Source organism: Hibiscus syriacus, unplaced genomic scaffold (genome assembly GCF_006381635.1).
Source record: "Hibiscus syriacus cultivar Baekdansim isolate YM2019G1 unplaced genomic scaffold, ASM638163v2 tig00110812_pilon, whole genome shotgun sequence".
Taxonomy (NCBI): domain Eukaryota; kingdom Viridiplantae; phylum Streptophyta; class Magnoliopsida; order Malvales; family Malvaceae; genus Hibiscus; species Hibiscus syriacus.
The window spans coordinates 557,375-571,326 of record NW_024062870.1 but is presented as its reverse complement, the minus strand read 5'-3'; the positions used below and the strand labels follow the sequence as shown (position 1 = coordinate 571,326).

Below are 13,952 nucleotides of genomic sequence, written 5' to 3'. Positions count from 1 at the left end.
GAAGAAAAAAAAATCATCTGCATTCTGCTCACTCTAAATGATTTTCAGAGGAAGTTAATACTTTCTCTTTTATATCTATATATCAATATATTGAACTCTTCAAGTGTTATGTTTCGGTCATTAAACTCAAACTTGAAACTTTTTTTTAAAGATTGAATTCATTATCGTTCGATCCAAAACGACATACATATTTATTGGGATGGAGGGGTGAGATTTGTGGGAATGGAAGAAGAGAATGAATAATTGAATACTATTGTTAGCAATGGATAATGACCATGTCAATAATGCCCCCATTAATGGGCATGAATTGGAAGCATTGAATGGAACCCACGTTAGCATATAATCAGTTGGTAAAAGCCCCAGACAACGCCATAATATTTGTCGTCCAGCCATTGATTTTTGCTTTTATTAGCCAAAAACTGTTAAAAATCCTCCGCTCAACAAAACTTAACAGAACACTAAGAGAGAAGCAAGAAAAACATAAACAAATCATTCAAACTACGTTAATCCATCAGCCTTCTGTTTTTGCAAGACATACTGCACTTGCACTTGAAGGGGGAAAAAGGGTTTTCCCCCCTTTTGTTTGTTTTCCACCGAGGAAACTTAGATCTCACCATCCATGTAGAATATTTGCATTTATTCGTCTTTTTACGAGGTACCCTTTCCTTTTTCTCATCTTTCCTCTCTTTGGATGCCAGCAATTTTATTCCTTTCAGCAAACTCCCCCTACACAGATACATTGGAGATTTTCTTCTTCTTCAAAAATACTTATTTTTTGTGTTTGATCGTGGAATAAGATTTTGTTGTGAAATAGAATTACAATAATGATGGAGAGGGCAGAGTCCTGCCAAAAGCTATATACAAGACTGAGGTTATGGGAGTTCCCTGATGAGTATGTGATCGAACCCACCGACGGCTCTCCTGCTTCTTCTTTGTCAATTAGTCGTGTTGATGCCTCAATCAAGCTCGTTGGTGGGTTTCTTTATCTTTTCTATTTTGGTCTTTGGTTGGTAAATTGCTAGATGTTTTACTGGGCGTCTTTGTCTGTTCTATAGATGCTATTGCAGAAAGCATCTCTGTTCGTGTTCCTAAGATTCAGACCATCTTTGGAGTAGTTGGAATGCTAAAGCTTGTTGCAGGTATGATAGGTTACTCTGAACATTTTTGCTTTTTTTTTTATTATCCTCTATTCATTTGGTTTCATAATGGAAAAATCCGTATGAAACCCAAATGATCAGTAAAAATGTAGTGGCTGGCTGGTTAGAACTTAGATCAGTAGGGGACATAGACTGATCTGCAAGATCCAATGAGACAACAATTGGTTTTCTTTCTTTTCCCCCTTTGTTATTTTGGTTATCTTCTCAGAATTGGCCAATTGGGGCTGGTGGGTTCTCCAATAATTTTGATGTGTTAAATTCTGTGTGTTTAGGATCATATTTAATTGTTATAACGGAGCGTGAATGTGTTGGATCTTACCTGGGGCACGCTATCTTCAAAGTCGTATCCATGAAAATTCTCCCCTGTGATCATTCGCTTAAAAACTCTTCTCCAGAACAGGTACATGGCTGGTTCCTCACCTTTTTTTTTAGTAAGCTTGATTCAATTGATTGAATGACTCGAATCTTTTATACAATATTTGGCAGAAAAAGGTGGAGAGTGAGTTTTCTGGGCTGCTAAAAGTTGCAGAGAGGACTGTTGGTCTCTTTTTCTCTTATGACACCAATTTAACGCTGAGGTGAACTACTTTCTTTAGGCCTTGCGTGTATGCATGTTTACAACAATATTCTTTCTTAAAACTGTCACACATCAAGCAAAAAAGGTCCTGATTTGCACAACAGAATCTTTCTGAGTGAAATGTTCTTGCCACAAAACTTCTGACCAAAGCAATTTACCAATACATGAAGTCTCTGCACCACAAAAATCAGCCTTATATATGCACGTGCAAAGTATAAGTTTAAATGTGGCGGTCCTAGGAGGGGTAAATTGCAATTCCTTTTAGATTCATTGGAAAATGAATTGACTTTAGATATGCATTTGTTATATATAGGTTTGAGATAACACATAGAGCACATTTGTGAGCAACATGGCATGTTGTGAGGCAAAACAGGAAACAGGCCCTTTAACATGTTAAAGTTAACTATCAACCACTACGTTGTTCCAGTATAATCATCAAGATTTTAATTTGTTAATGAAGGCCAATACTATGTGATCAAACAACTTGCAAACTTCCAATATATATTAATAGGCTAGGCACTATTGGAATTATTAGCAATTATGTAATTTTTTTTCTTCATTTTTTCCAGTCGTTATATTTTCTTCAAATATTATATTTATGGTGAAGTAACCGTTATAAGTATTGGTACACAACAGTGCTCAGCGATTAAATGATCTGGGAGATGAATCTAAATTGCTTCCTCTTTGGAGACAGGTAAATTGTTCAATTTTCAAGTACCTAGTATATGTATTATTCTATCTGTTTTCTATTTTATGATATTATTAGATGATCTGCCACAAGCTTCAAACAGTTTTGCTTTAATGGTAGTTTTTGTAAGCTTGGTGTTAAATATTCATCAAAATTTCCATGTGATTCTTCATTGGCACTAAGTTACAGAGAGGCTTTTCCTTATGTTACCAAATGTTTGCCACAGGCAGAACCCAGATTTCTTTGGAACAATTATATGTTGGAAGTACTTATAGACCATAAGGTGAGCCGTTTCCTTTAGTAGCTTTGCATTTTCATGCCCCACATATTCAATGTTTGCATTTGAACTAGCTAACTACTTTTGGGTTCTGTGGCTGCAGCTTGATCCATTTTTGCTTCCAGTTGTCCAAGGGAGTATCCTTGATGAAACTATTAATTTCAGCAATTTTTGGCATGAAAAGTTCTTATTCCTTTTTGAAGCATTCCTTAACTTCTAATCAGGTTTTCATAACTTCCAAGCTGCCATTGGAAAAGAAATCGTTGATGTTACATTGATTGGTAGAAGATGTACCCGGAGAAATGGTAGTCAAAGCTAGAAATGCCTCTCAATATCGTTTAGCCTGGTTTTATCTTGCCTGCAAATTTGTTTCAAATTTATTCTGTGAGAGGGAAGGGATTCAATTATTGAATGCTGTGAAAAACAATGAAAATCTGGTAGACTAGTATTATACAGATTCTCCTTTCTAATATGAACAAATCCATACCTTTTGCAAGTTCCATTCATTAATTGTTAAACCCCTCTCCGTACCTTTTGCAATTTCCGTTCATTAGTTGTAGACAACTTAATCTCATTGATTATGCATCGTTTGAAAGGAACCCGAATGTGGAGAAGAGGAGCGGATCCTGATGGGTATGTTGCAAATTTTGTGGAAACAGAGCAAATAGTTCAGATGAATGGTTTTACAGCATCATTTGTTCAGGTAACAATCACTACCAGTTTAATTTCTACGTATAAAACCAATATGTTGCAAAATTTGGTCTCCTTTTCAGTTGTAAGTTTTAGAGAAGTATCAAGCATAAAAGTTCTTTTTTCCGGACAAGTAGAAATTTATTAATAAATAAAGGCTTATACACTAAAATATTCAGATAGATCAAAGCAAAGTTACAAGCATTAACCACCTATTCCAAGTGCAATCAGCAGTGGGCTGACTCTACCCACTCCTGCCTTATCCAATTTATCAGCTTCAGGAGAATATTTCTTAATGTTAAACGAGAAGATTTCTTGTAAAAATTCAGATATGTTCCATGCTTACTCTCTACGTTGCAATATTTGGATGGTTACATGAAAGAGGAAGAAACAAGTTCGTCCAGTGATTCTGAATCACAATGCTGAATATGCATCATAACAACCACATCAGGGACTTCAAAAGTTCACTACATGAAGTGGTATTCTAGTGAAATGAGTACAATTAGTTGAACAAAGTCCAAAGAGATAGACTGCATTTATACTTTCTGGGAAGGCTTAAATCGGTGATGTATGCAAATATTCCGCGTCGAAGTTGTGGGGGCCATATTTTTTTCATGTTCTACAAGTTATTAAATTAGATTGTTACAAACTCCTTCCCTTGTTTTTCCTCTTACAGGTTCGTGGGTCAATGCCGTTTCTTTGGGAGCAAATTGTTGATTTGACTTATAAGCCTAAGTTTGAGATTGTAAAACCTGAAGAAGCTGTAAGTGCGTTCATTTCTTGCAACTATTTTATTGAACACATGAATTTCTTCTTCCTTCACTGACTTTTCTGGTATTATGACTTTATGTAGCCTCAAGTGGCTGAGAGGCATTTTCTGGATCTAAGGAAAAATATGGAGCTGTACTAGCTATTGATCTTGTCAACTCGGTGAGCATTGGATGACTTGGTGTGCAGTATGCAATTGTAATTTATTATAATAAATGTATTTGAATCCTCTTATGAAATGATAGAGAACACCTTTTAACAATATACTTTGTCCTTGCAAAGAGCGAGTTGTTTGCATTTGGACAAGCATCATTCATTAGTTCAATTGTTTGGTCATGTGCCACTTTATCTCTTACAGACTGGAGCTGAGGGACGCTTAAGTGATAAGTTTGCAAGTGCAGTGGAACCTATACTGAGTGATGATTTAAGGTACATTTTCTGTTTATCTAAATCTTTCTTGTTTCTTTGTTTTTGTTGTGTTTTATGAAATGACCTGTAATCTTGCAGATATATTCACTTTGATTTCCATAAGATCTGTGGACATGTTCATTTTGAGCGCCTTTCCTTCCTCTATGATCAAATTGCAAATTTTCTTGATAAAATGGGTATGTTTGATAACTAAACTTATCTGTGATGTACAATTTGATAACTGTTCCTAGTGCACTTTTATTTGATTGATTTGCAAGGACAGGTTTTGGAATATTGTTCCCTTAGTAAAAGTTTATAGCAATGAAGTATAGTAATTAATGTTGGGTTCTCTTTGTTCAAAACTGATAGGTACCTCTTGTTGAATGACAAGGGTGAGAAAATGAAGGAGCAACTTGGAATTGTAAGGACTAATTGCATTGATTGCTTAGACCGCACCAATGTTACGCAGGTGCTTTTTAAACTAGATACACCTAATTTTGGCTTTGTCTATAGTGGCACAACATGTTCACCCAGGCATTTTCTTTTTGGATAGCAAGCTTATGCTTAGTTCTCATCTTCCGTGACAATTCCAATCCGAACCTCTTCAGATTACGTTTATTTTCTGAATGCTGCTCCCGAATGGTTGTTACTTAAAAGAGTAATACAAGGTATTTCATGGGAGGTGTCTTAAGTACCACAATGATTTCCAATTATCACTGTATACATAGACAGATGTTCCTGACCTTTGAAAGTGTGTAACTAAACCAACGACACATATAGTTTTGAATTTGATGTATCTTACTATCTCTTAGCATATATGTTATTTTTGTTGTTTAAGTTGCAATGTAGATCTCTCTCTTAGAGACACAGACACATACACAAGGAGAGGTGCATGTAGTTACAAGTTATTCATGTTTGCCATATTTCTAGTGTTCTTCACTTCCATAAATGTGCTAACCTATGTTTGCAGAGCATGATCGGTAGGAAAATGTTGGAAAGTCAACTTAGGAGAATTGGTGTTTTTGCTGCTGAAGAAACTATTAGCTCACATCCAAATCTTGATGAAAAATATAAAATATGTAAGTATTTCCATTTTCCTAATCTAATAATTCTTTCATATGGATGTTCCTTCTTAAACTTTATAACTTCCAATAATTTGTCATTTTGCTTATTTGTTTCTGGATATATTGATAAATGTATAAAATTGATACTAGCATGTGAACTAAAAAAAACTTTTAAACGTTTGCACACCTTCAGTGTGGGCTAATCATGGGGATGACGTAAGCATACAATATTCTGGCACTCCTGCACTGAAAGGAGATTTTGTCAGGTACATTTGCATCCTGATTTTACACATTGAGAATTCATTTTTATATCCGAAAAATGTCAGTCTCAAGCTATGTTGGTGCATCTTTTTACAGAACAGTGTCTCAAATTTTTCTGCTAAATGTAGGTTGCTGCATTCTATGAGAATACTGTCATTAATGTTAAATTTGGATGGATACTAATGCTATGCTCAATGAAGTTTTTCTTTAAACTGATAAGATTCCAAAAACATAGTTATTATTAAGCCTTACTAGTTCTTGGTATACTTACAATTGTGTTTCAAGGAATTACAGTACTGTGTTTTGCAGTTAAAATAAGGCATTGGAATTCTTTAAGTAATTTGATCAATTTTAAAGCATACTAAGAACATGTTGAAGGCATTTGACCTTAGAACCATAATTTTTTTTTTGATAAGAATTGAAGGCCTCATTAAAAACCCCCTTCTTAATTAATGGAGCTTGATAGAAAGCTCCTTAATCATTTGAAGGAGGAAAAGAGTGCCCTAGAATTTCATTCAACAACTTAATTACATAAGATACAACCAGGACAGCACCCCTATCAAAAGCAAAAAAAACCAAACAGTACCCGTAAACAACGAAAAACTTCAACACTAACTTAGACTTGACCTCCTAACCTAGGTCCCCATCACCTGATGGTGCGTCCTGATTGCCACACTGGCGAAATCAATACAAATTAAGAGCCTATACAACCCGAATAAAATACAGAAAACAAACAACAAAAGGCACTCTACACTCAACCAATCCCCTGCTTAGCAAGCCTGTCAGCCTCCAAATTACAACTCCTAGGAATACATTTAAGAACACAGCCCTTATCAAAAATTGCAGCCCCAATTTCCTCCACCAGATCACTGAAAAAGACCGGGGCAGAATGCATTTTTAATATCCATTCCACTGCATTTTTGCAATCACTCTCTATAATTAGCCTTCCCTTATTAGCCCAATCAGATAAATAGAAAAAATCAATTCCTAGCTTTCAATTCTGCCAAAGTAGAAAGACCAGGCCCTACTGCTGTAGAGAAATAGGCTAAGGAACAGCTGTTGGAGTCTCTCAAAATACCTCCAATTCCACCTTGCATCCCATCTCCATTAATTGCCCCATCCACATTAAATTTAAACGCACCCATTGGTGGAGTCCAGCCAATAGTCTTCTTTGGAGTATATGGATGATGAAAAATATCAGCCCTCGTAGGATCCCCTACTAGTAGGTCAGTATGAATCTGAACATTAGGGTGCTTAGCTAAATACCATTTAGCCAACCTGAATCTAATTATAAAGTACAAACCCGACCTGTCAAGTTTCCCATTTTCGAACACAACCAGATTCCTTGCGATCCAAATTGACCATAAAACAACAGCCGGGATGAACTTCCAAATGGTTGAATTCTACCTTAGAACCATAATGAAATCAAGAACTGATATTTGATTAGCCTTTGGGCACTTTGAATAAGTTCTGTTATCATTTTGTGTGCATAACTGAAAATATGGTTATTTTGTTCATCATTGAAGCATATATTTTATGTGCCCATTTGGCATTGATCGATGGATTTTAACCTGTCTGTTTCATATGAGCTGTAGGTTTGGTAAGCGAACAGTTCAAGGGATCCTCAATGATTTTTATAATGCCCTTGGACGATATTATTTGAATAACTTTGTTGATGGAACTAAACAGGTACAAATTCTTTGTTTCTTTAAGTAGTACTTGCAATAACTAGAAAATAGGTTAATATTTTAAATTATTTTCACTTATCATCACCATTTATAAAGGGTCATTTCTGTTTTGGAATTTTTTTTTGTTATTTTACTCCATTAATAAAGATGGTCATTTCTGTGACGGTATTCAATATAGAACATGACTTTCTCTAATTTATTTGTCACGTGCTTGAAGGATGCGATTGATCTCCTTCAAGGACATTACATTGTTTCAGTCAGCCGGGATATGACACCACCATCACAAAAAGGAGGCCTTGAGTCTATGGCTGTAAGTATAGATTGAAAAAAAAAATGACATTAAAGATTTCACTGCATTATTGTGATGTCTATGAAGCTTTATACTGTATTCTATTGCTTGCTATCTTGTTTTTTTGGATTATACAAGAGGCTTATGTTAGGTTACAGTTCTGAACAGAAATTTACAGTTTATTGTTCACTGAGTTATCCTTGTCCAATACAATTTGTCAACACTTCACTGCAGGAAGCCGCATTAAGTTGTTGGTATTATGGCTTTACTAGGCAAAGTTAAACTCAGAATTTAATGCATATCCGAAAGTATTTTTCAAGAATATTTTAGTTTTAGTTGATCTTTACAACCCTAGTACAATGTTAAAGATTTGTTCTGTTATTGCTATGGCACAATTCAGAAGGTGACATATTATTCTTGAATTTATCATGTGTCATTTCAGCTTTTTAGTTGCTGGTAGCAAGATTGAATAGAGATGCATAGATATTGCTTTTGCATGTAAATTGTATGTGTTTCTTATTTGTGTTGAATACTTTTAGCTGTCTTAGTGGTCTTTTAAGTTCATATTTTCTTTGTTTCTTTATGCAGCACTTCCCAGCAGCTTTATGTGTTGTCTCAGTAGGGTTATTTCTCACAATCTTGTCATTGGGACAAGGTTAGTTGGTTTTCTGCTTAATCTAATGATAATGTATCGCTTCATTAGCACAAAAGGGATATTGACATAATCGTTGTTTTCACCGTATGCAGCTCGATATGATCTCCGACACTTATTTTTTGCAGCTTTGTGGGCTGCCATAAGCATTGGTGTTGCAGCAGTTGTGCAGGCTAATGGCAGGATTTTCTGCAATCGCCCTCGTTTGCATAAACCTCGTCATTGATGCATATTCTGAATGCCATGGGAAATAAAATTTGTTCAACAGCTTTCACCTTGCTGAATCATAACTATTTTTTCACTTATTTTGTAGTCCATTTAGATATCATTTAAATGCTTTCACATCTCAATCACATTGTTATTCTGCCATTAACTTAAAAATCAAACTGAAAGTTTATTTTTTTACCATTGGTTCTTATAATTGTTCACCTCTTGCCTTGTTTTATGGTTGTAACTACAATCCCATTTTTCACAACTTATGTTTAATTGGAATTGTGAACCCTCTTTTTTCCCCAAAGCAATAGAAATTAAAATGGAGCACATTGGCATGCTCGAAGCAAATGTTTCGATTCGATTTGATGGTGGAATTAGGTGGATATAATAGAACCAACAGATTTACATTAATTGCACCACAGGTACAATTCGGTTCTAAATTTGAATGCCAAGGAAGGCCAACAAGTAAGAGCTCACGCAGGAGGGAGCACTGCACCAGTAAACACAATTTTCTTTAGTAGTGCAAGTGTGCCTATAACTGCTGCTACTTTTTCTCCAAATAGGAACGGGTATGCTGGAATTTTAATATCACCCACACCAGCTGTGGCAAACCTATTTCAGGCCACAACACACCAGGAGAATACAATTGGCACTTACTAGTTTGCCAAAGTAGAAAATTGCTTAACCGGGTCTCACCGGAGCTTCGAATTAGTATGTCAGGATCAGGAACAACTGCCATATACATGTGCTTCTCAACATCTACCAGCTTTATTGCAGGATACACCTCTTTCAAACTCACGCAACCGTCTGAAGATTCACCGCTTTTACGTGCCTTGGATGTTACAACTTGGTCCCAGTTAGACTCGAATGATTCGCGGGCCTGATATGTTGCGATGCCATTCTGAAATCCGCTGGCCATCCCATTACAACCTCTTCTGTACTTTAATCCTCGAGATTCAACCAATGTATCATCATAAAAATTTTGAACATCATGCACAACCATACTGTTAATCTTCTCACTGACATTTACATCTTCTATCACGCCATTGTTCAACTTGTGCAGTCGAATTTCATTCCATTTTTCTTTACAGGATCCTTCCACTGCATGCAAAATTTCATCGGATGCAGTATAGGCCATACAGACTAAAAGCACAGCACGACTGTTGTTAGATGTAATCCTCATTACCTTTTCTGCCATGGCCCTGACAGGTTCACTTAAGAGTTTCAAGTTACCAATGAAATACACCCTGATGCCATACTGATTTACAATGCTTTCATCCACAAGCAAAGCCTCCATCTTCTCTAGCATTAGATGCATTAAGCTTTGAACCTCATCGGGTCGCCTCTTAAAATTTTCAATGCTGAAGGCGTATACCGTAACATACTCGATACCTAATTCATAGCAGTAATGAAGCAGAGACAATAAAGCCTGATAACCAGCCTTGTGGCCATCTCCTTCTTTCAGAATCAGCTTCTTTGCGTACCTTCGGTTTCCATCCATGATAAAAGCGATGTGAGTGGGGATTGGACCCACCGATAGAACACGAAATAAGCATCTTCTCAGAAAACTAGCTATGTCACCAAACAGCCTATTCACACCATTGATAATGCCACTATATTTCCCCATTTTATTTGCCATTATTAACCTGCTCAATAGAGAACATATATTAGTTATTACTCTATAAATAAGCAAATTCAGTTGAGTATACATCTTCAATGCCAACATGAAAGAGAGAAAAAATGTAGGAAATTGGTCAAAGCAATTGCTTTTAGTTCCAAGAATAGCAGGAGGACAACTGAAGCAATAAAATAAGTAGCATGGGTGACAGCACAAGGAGGAAAACACAAAATCAGCAAAAGAAAAGAAAAGAAAAGAAAAGGAAAAATAAAAAAAGGTTAGTTGCAGCATTCTTACATACACCTACATAGCACAAGAAAAAGCTTCGCTTTGAAAACAACCCAAGATGATCTCTTTTCTCCGCGAACAGAAAATTTAGACTCAAATGAGACCAAAGTGTCTCCACCCAAATCGATCTCTCTCTCTCTCTCTCTCTCTCTCTCACACACACACACACAAACTTCTCTAGGGTAAAAGGAGAAAAAAGAATTATTGCAGATGTCAAAACAGATAATTTTAAAAAACTATAAATCAACTTACCAAAGAAAAGCAGATAATTTAGAATAGAAATGATGGTAGAGAGGAGAAGAGAAGAATCAGGGGTGGTTCTGCGGTGCGGCGCCTAAAAAATGGCTAATATACGGCGTGACCGGTTAAACAAGTGACCGGTTAAAATTTAGACCGGTTATGTTATATTATTTAACCGGAAATATTATAAAGTACAATAACATACTAGGTAGCGCTTATATAATGTAATAGATAGAGCTTATATTTACCTATTTTATAAGTAAACCGGTATATTTATACCGATAGCATTGCAAATTTACCTATTACATTATATTATATTGAAAGTGTCCATACTTTTTATAAAAAGGATCGATACTTTAACAGTGTTTCATGTGAATGCACCTACAATATTAATTTAATAATTTCATTTGCACAAAAAATTATTTGATTGTTTTGATATTTTATAAAATAATATTTAGAATTTTTAATTTAATAATAATATATCGCAACGTAAAAATAAATCATTAGACGCCTATAATTACTAAATTAATATCTTAAAACTCACTCAAAGATACCTTAAATTAATGTTTTCCACAGTGAAAAAAGTATGGACACTTTTATAAAAAGGATAGACACTTTACAATATAACCACTACCTATTACATTATATAAACGATACCTATTACATTATATAAGGGCTACCTATTACATCATATGTTTACCTATTATATTGAAAGTGTCCATACTTTTTATAAAAAGGATCGATATTTTTTTTAAAACTTATGTAATTTATGTTTCATTTTTTAACAGTGTTTCATGTTTTCCACCTACAATATTGATTTAATAATTTCATTTGCAGAAAAAATAAATCATTAGACGCCTATAATTACTAAATTAATATCTTAAAACTCACTCAAAATTAATATCTTAAGACACTTGAAGAAGCAAGAGAACAACTATCCAAGCAATCAAAAACGAGAAAATCCCAACATGATAACAACTGAACATATCATATCAATGTTCAAACTCAAGTTGTAGATTTTGATTTCCTTTTGCTTGGCATCATATGAGATTTGGATTTTGATTTCCTTTTGCTTGACACCATATGAGCTTTGGATTTTGATGAGCATCGGAAGTATTTCAGACTTATGATTTGGGTGGTACTCAACTTATGATTTTAGTTGCTATTTGTTACATTTCTTGTATACCACCCAGATCATACGCCCGAAACGTTTCTGACGCTTTAAAGTTGACCAAAAATAAAAAGGTCGGGATTTCCCTCGCGTTTATACGTTGGAAAAAAAAACAATGGAAATTAGGAATAATCAATGATAACATGCATATTGGCTTGGGCTAATATTTATAGTGGAGCCGAAATATATATTGAAATTCAAACTCAAATTGAAATTTAAATTCAAACTCCAATTACATATGAAATGAATTTGAAATGAATTTGAAATGCAACATGAAAATTGCATAATTGATTCATACTGTTCAAGTAACATGCTTTATGAACCATCAAGCTAAAAGACAATATTGATTGAGTTCAAAGCTGAGTTGTGAGTTGATGGAGTTGTCACACTTGTCACATGGTTGGAATAAGTACTCACATGCGAGATAGATTGTTTTGTTATACATAACCCATCTCAACGAAATTAATCCAAATAATGTACCCATAACAATGTTCAATTAATGTACCCACAACAATGTTTAATTGATTTGTTGTTTAATTTTCAATTTGAATTATTTAATTTAATAATTTCATTTGCACAAAAATTATTTGATTGTTTTGATATTTTATAAATAATATTTAGAATTTTTAATTTAATAATATATATCGCAACGTAAAAAATAAATCATTAGACGCCTATAATTACTAAATTAATATCTTAAAACTCACTCAAAAGATAACCTTAAATTAATGTTTTCCACAGTGAAAAAAGTATGGACACTTTTATAAAAAGGATAGACACTTTACAATATAACCACTACCTATTACATTATATAAACGATACCTATTACATATATAAGGGCTACCTATTACATCATATGTTTACCTATTATATTGAAAGTGTCCATACTTTTTATAAAAGGATCGATACTTTTTTAAAACTTATGTAATTTATGTTTCAATTTTTTTAACATTGTTTCATGTTTTCCACCTACAATATTGATTTAATAATTTCATTTGCACAAAAATTATTTGATTGTTTTTATATTTTATAAAATATTATTTAGAATTTTTAATTAATAATAATATATACCGTAACGTAAAAATAAATCATTAGACGCCTATAATTACTAAATTAATATCTTAAAACTCACTCAAAAGATAACCTTAAATTAATGTTTTCCACATTGAAAAAAGTATGGACACTTTATAAAAAGGATAGACACTTTACAAATAACCACTACCTATTACATTATATAACGATATCTATTTCATTATATAAGGGCTACTATTATATTATATGTTTACCTATTATATTGAAAGTGTCCATACTTTTATAAAAGGATCGATACTTTTTTTAAAACTTATGTAATTTATGTTTCAATTTTTTTAACAGTGTTTCATGTTTTCCACCTACAATATTGATTTATAATTTCATTTGCAGAAAAAATTATTTGATTGTTTTTATATTTTATAAAATATTATTTAGAATTTTTAATTTAATAATAATATATAACCGTAACGTAAAAAATAAATCATTAGACGCCTATAATTACTAAATTAATATCTTAAAACTCACTCAAAAGATAACCTTAAATTAATGTTTTCCACAGTGAAAAAAGTATGGACACTTTTATAAAAAGGATAGACACTTTCAATATAACCACTACCTATTACATTATATAAACGATACCTATTACATTATATAAGGGCTACCTATTACATCATATGTTTACCTATTATATTGAAAGTGTTCATACTTTTTATAAAAAGGATCGATACTTTTTTTAAAACTTATGTAATTTATGTTTCAATTTTTTAACAGTGTTTCATGTTTTCCACCTACAATATTGATTTAATAATTTCATTTGCAGAAAAAATTATTTGATTGTTTTTATATTTTATAAAATATTATTTAGAATTTT

At 33.6% G+C, this 13,952-nt stretch overlaps 2 pseudogenes; one reads left to right on the top strand and one right to left on the bottom strand.

The window, feature by feature from the left end:
• Positions 1–417: 417 nt before the first annotated feature.
• On the top strand, positions 418–8,923 carry LOC120141550 (annotated as a pseudogene).
• Positions 8,924–9,264: 341 nt separating this feature from the next.
• On the bottom strand, positions 9,265–10,946 carry LOC120141575 (annotated as a pseudogene).
• Positions 10,947–13,952: the final 3,006 nt, after the last annotated feature.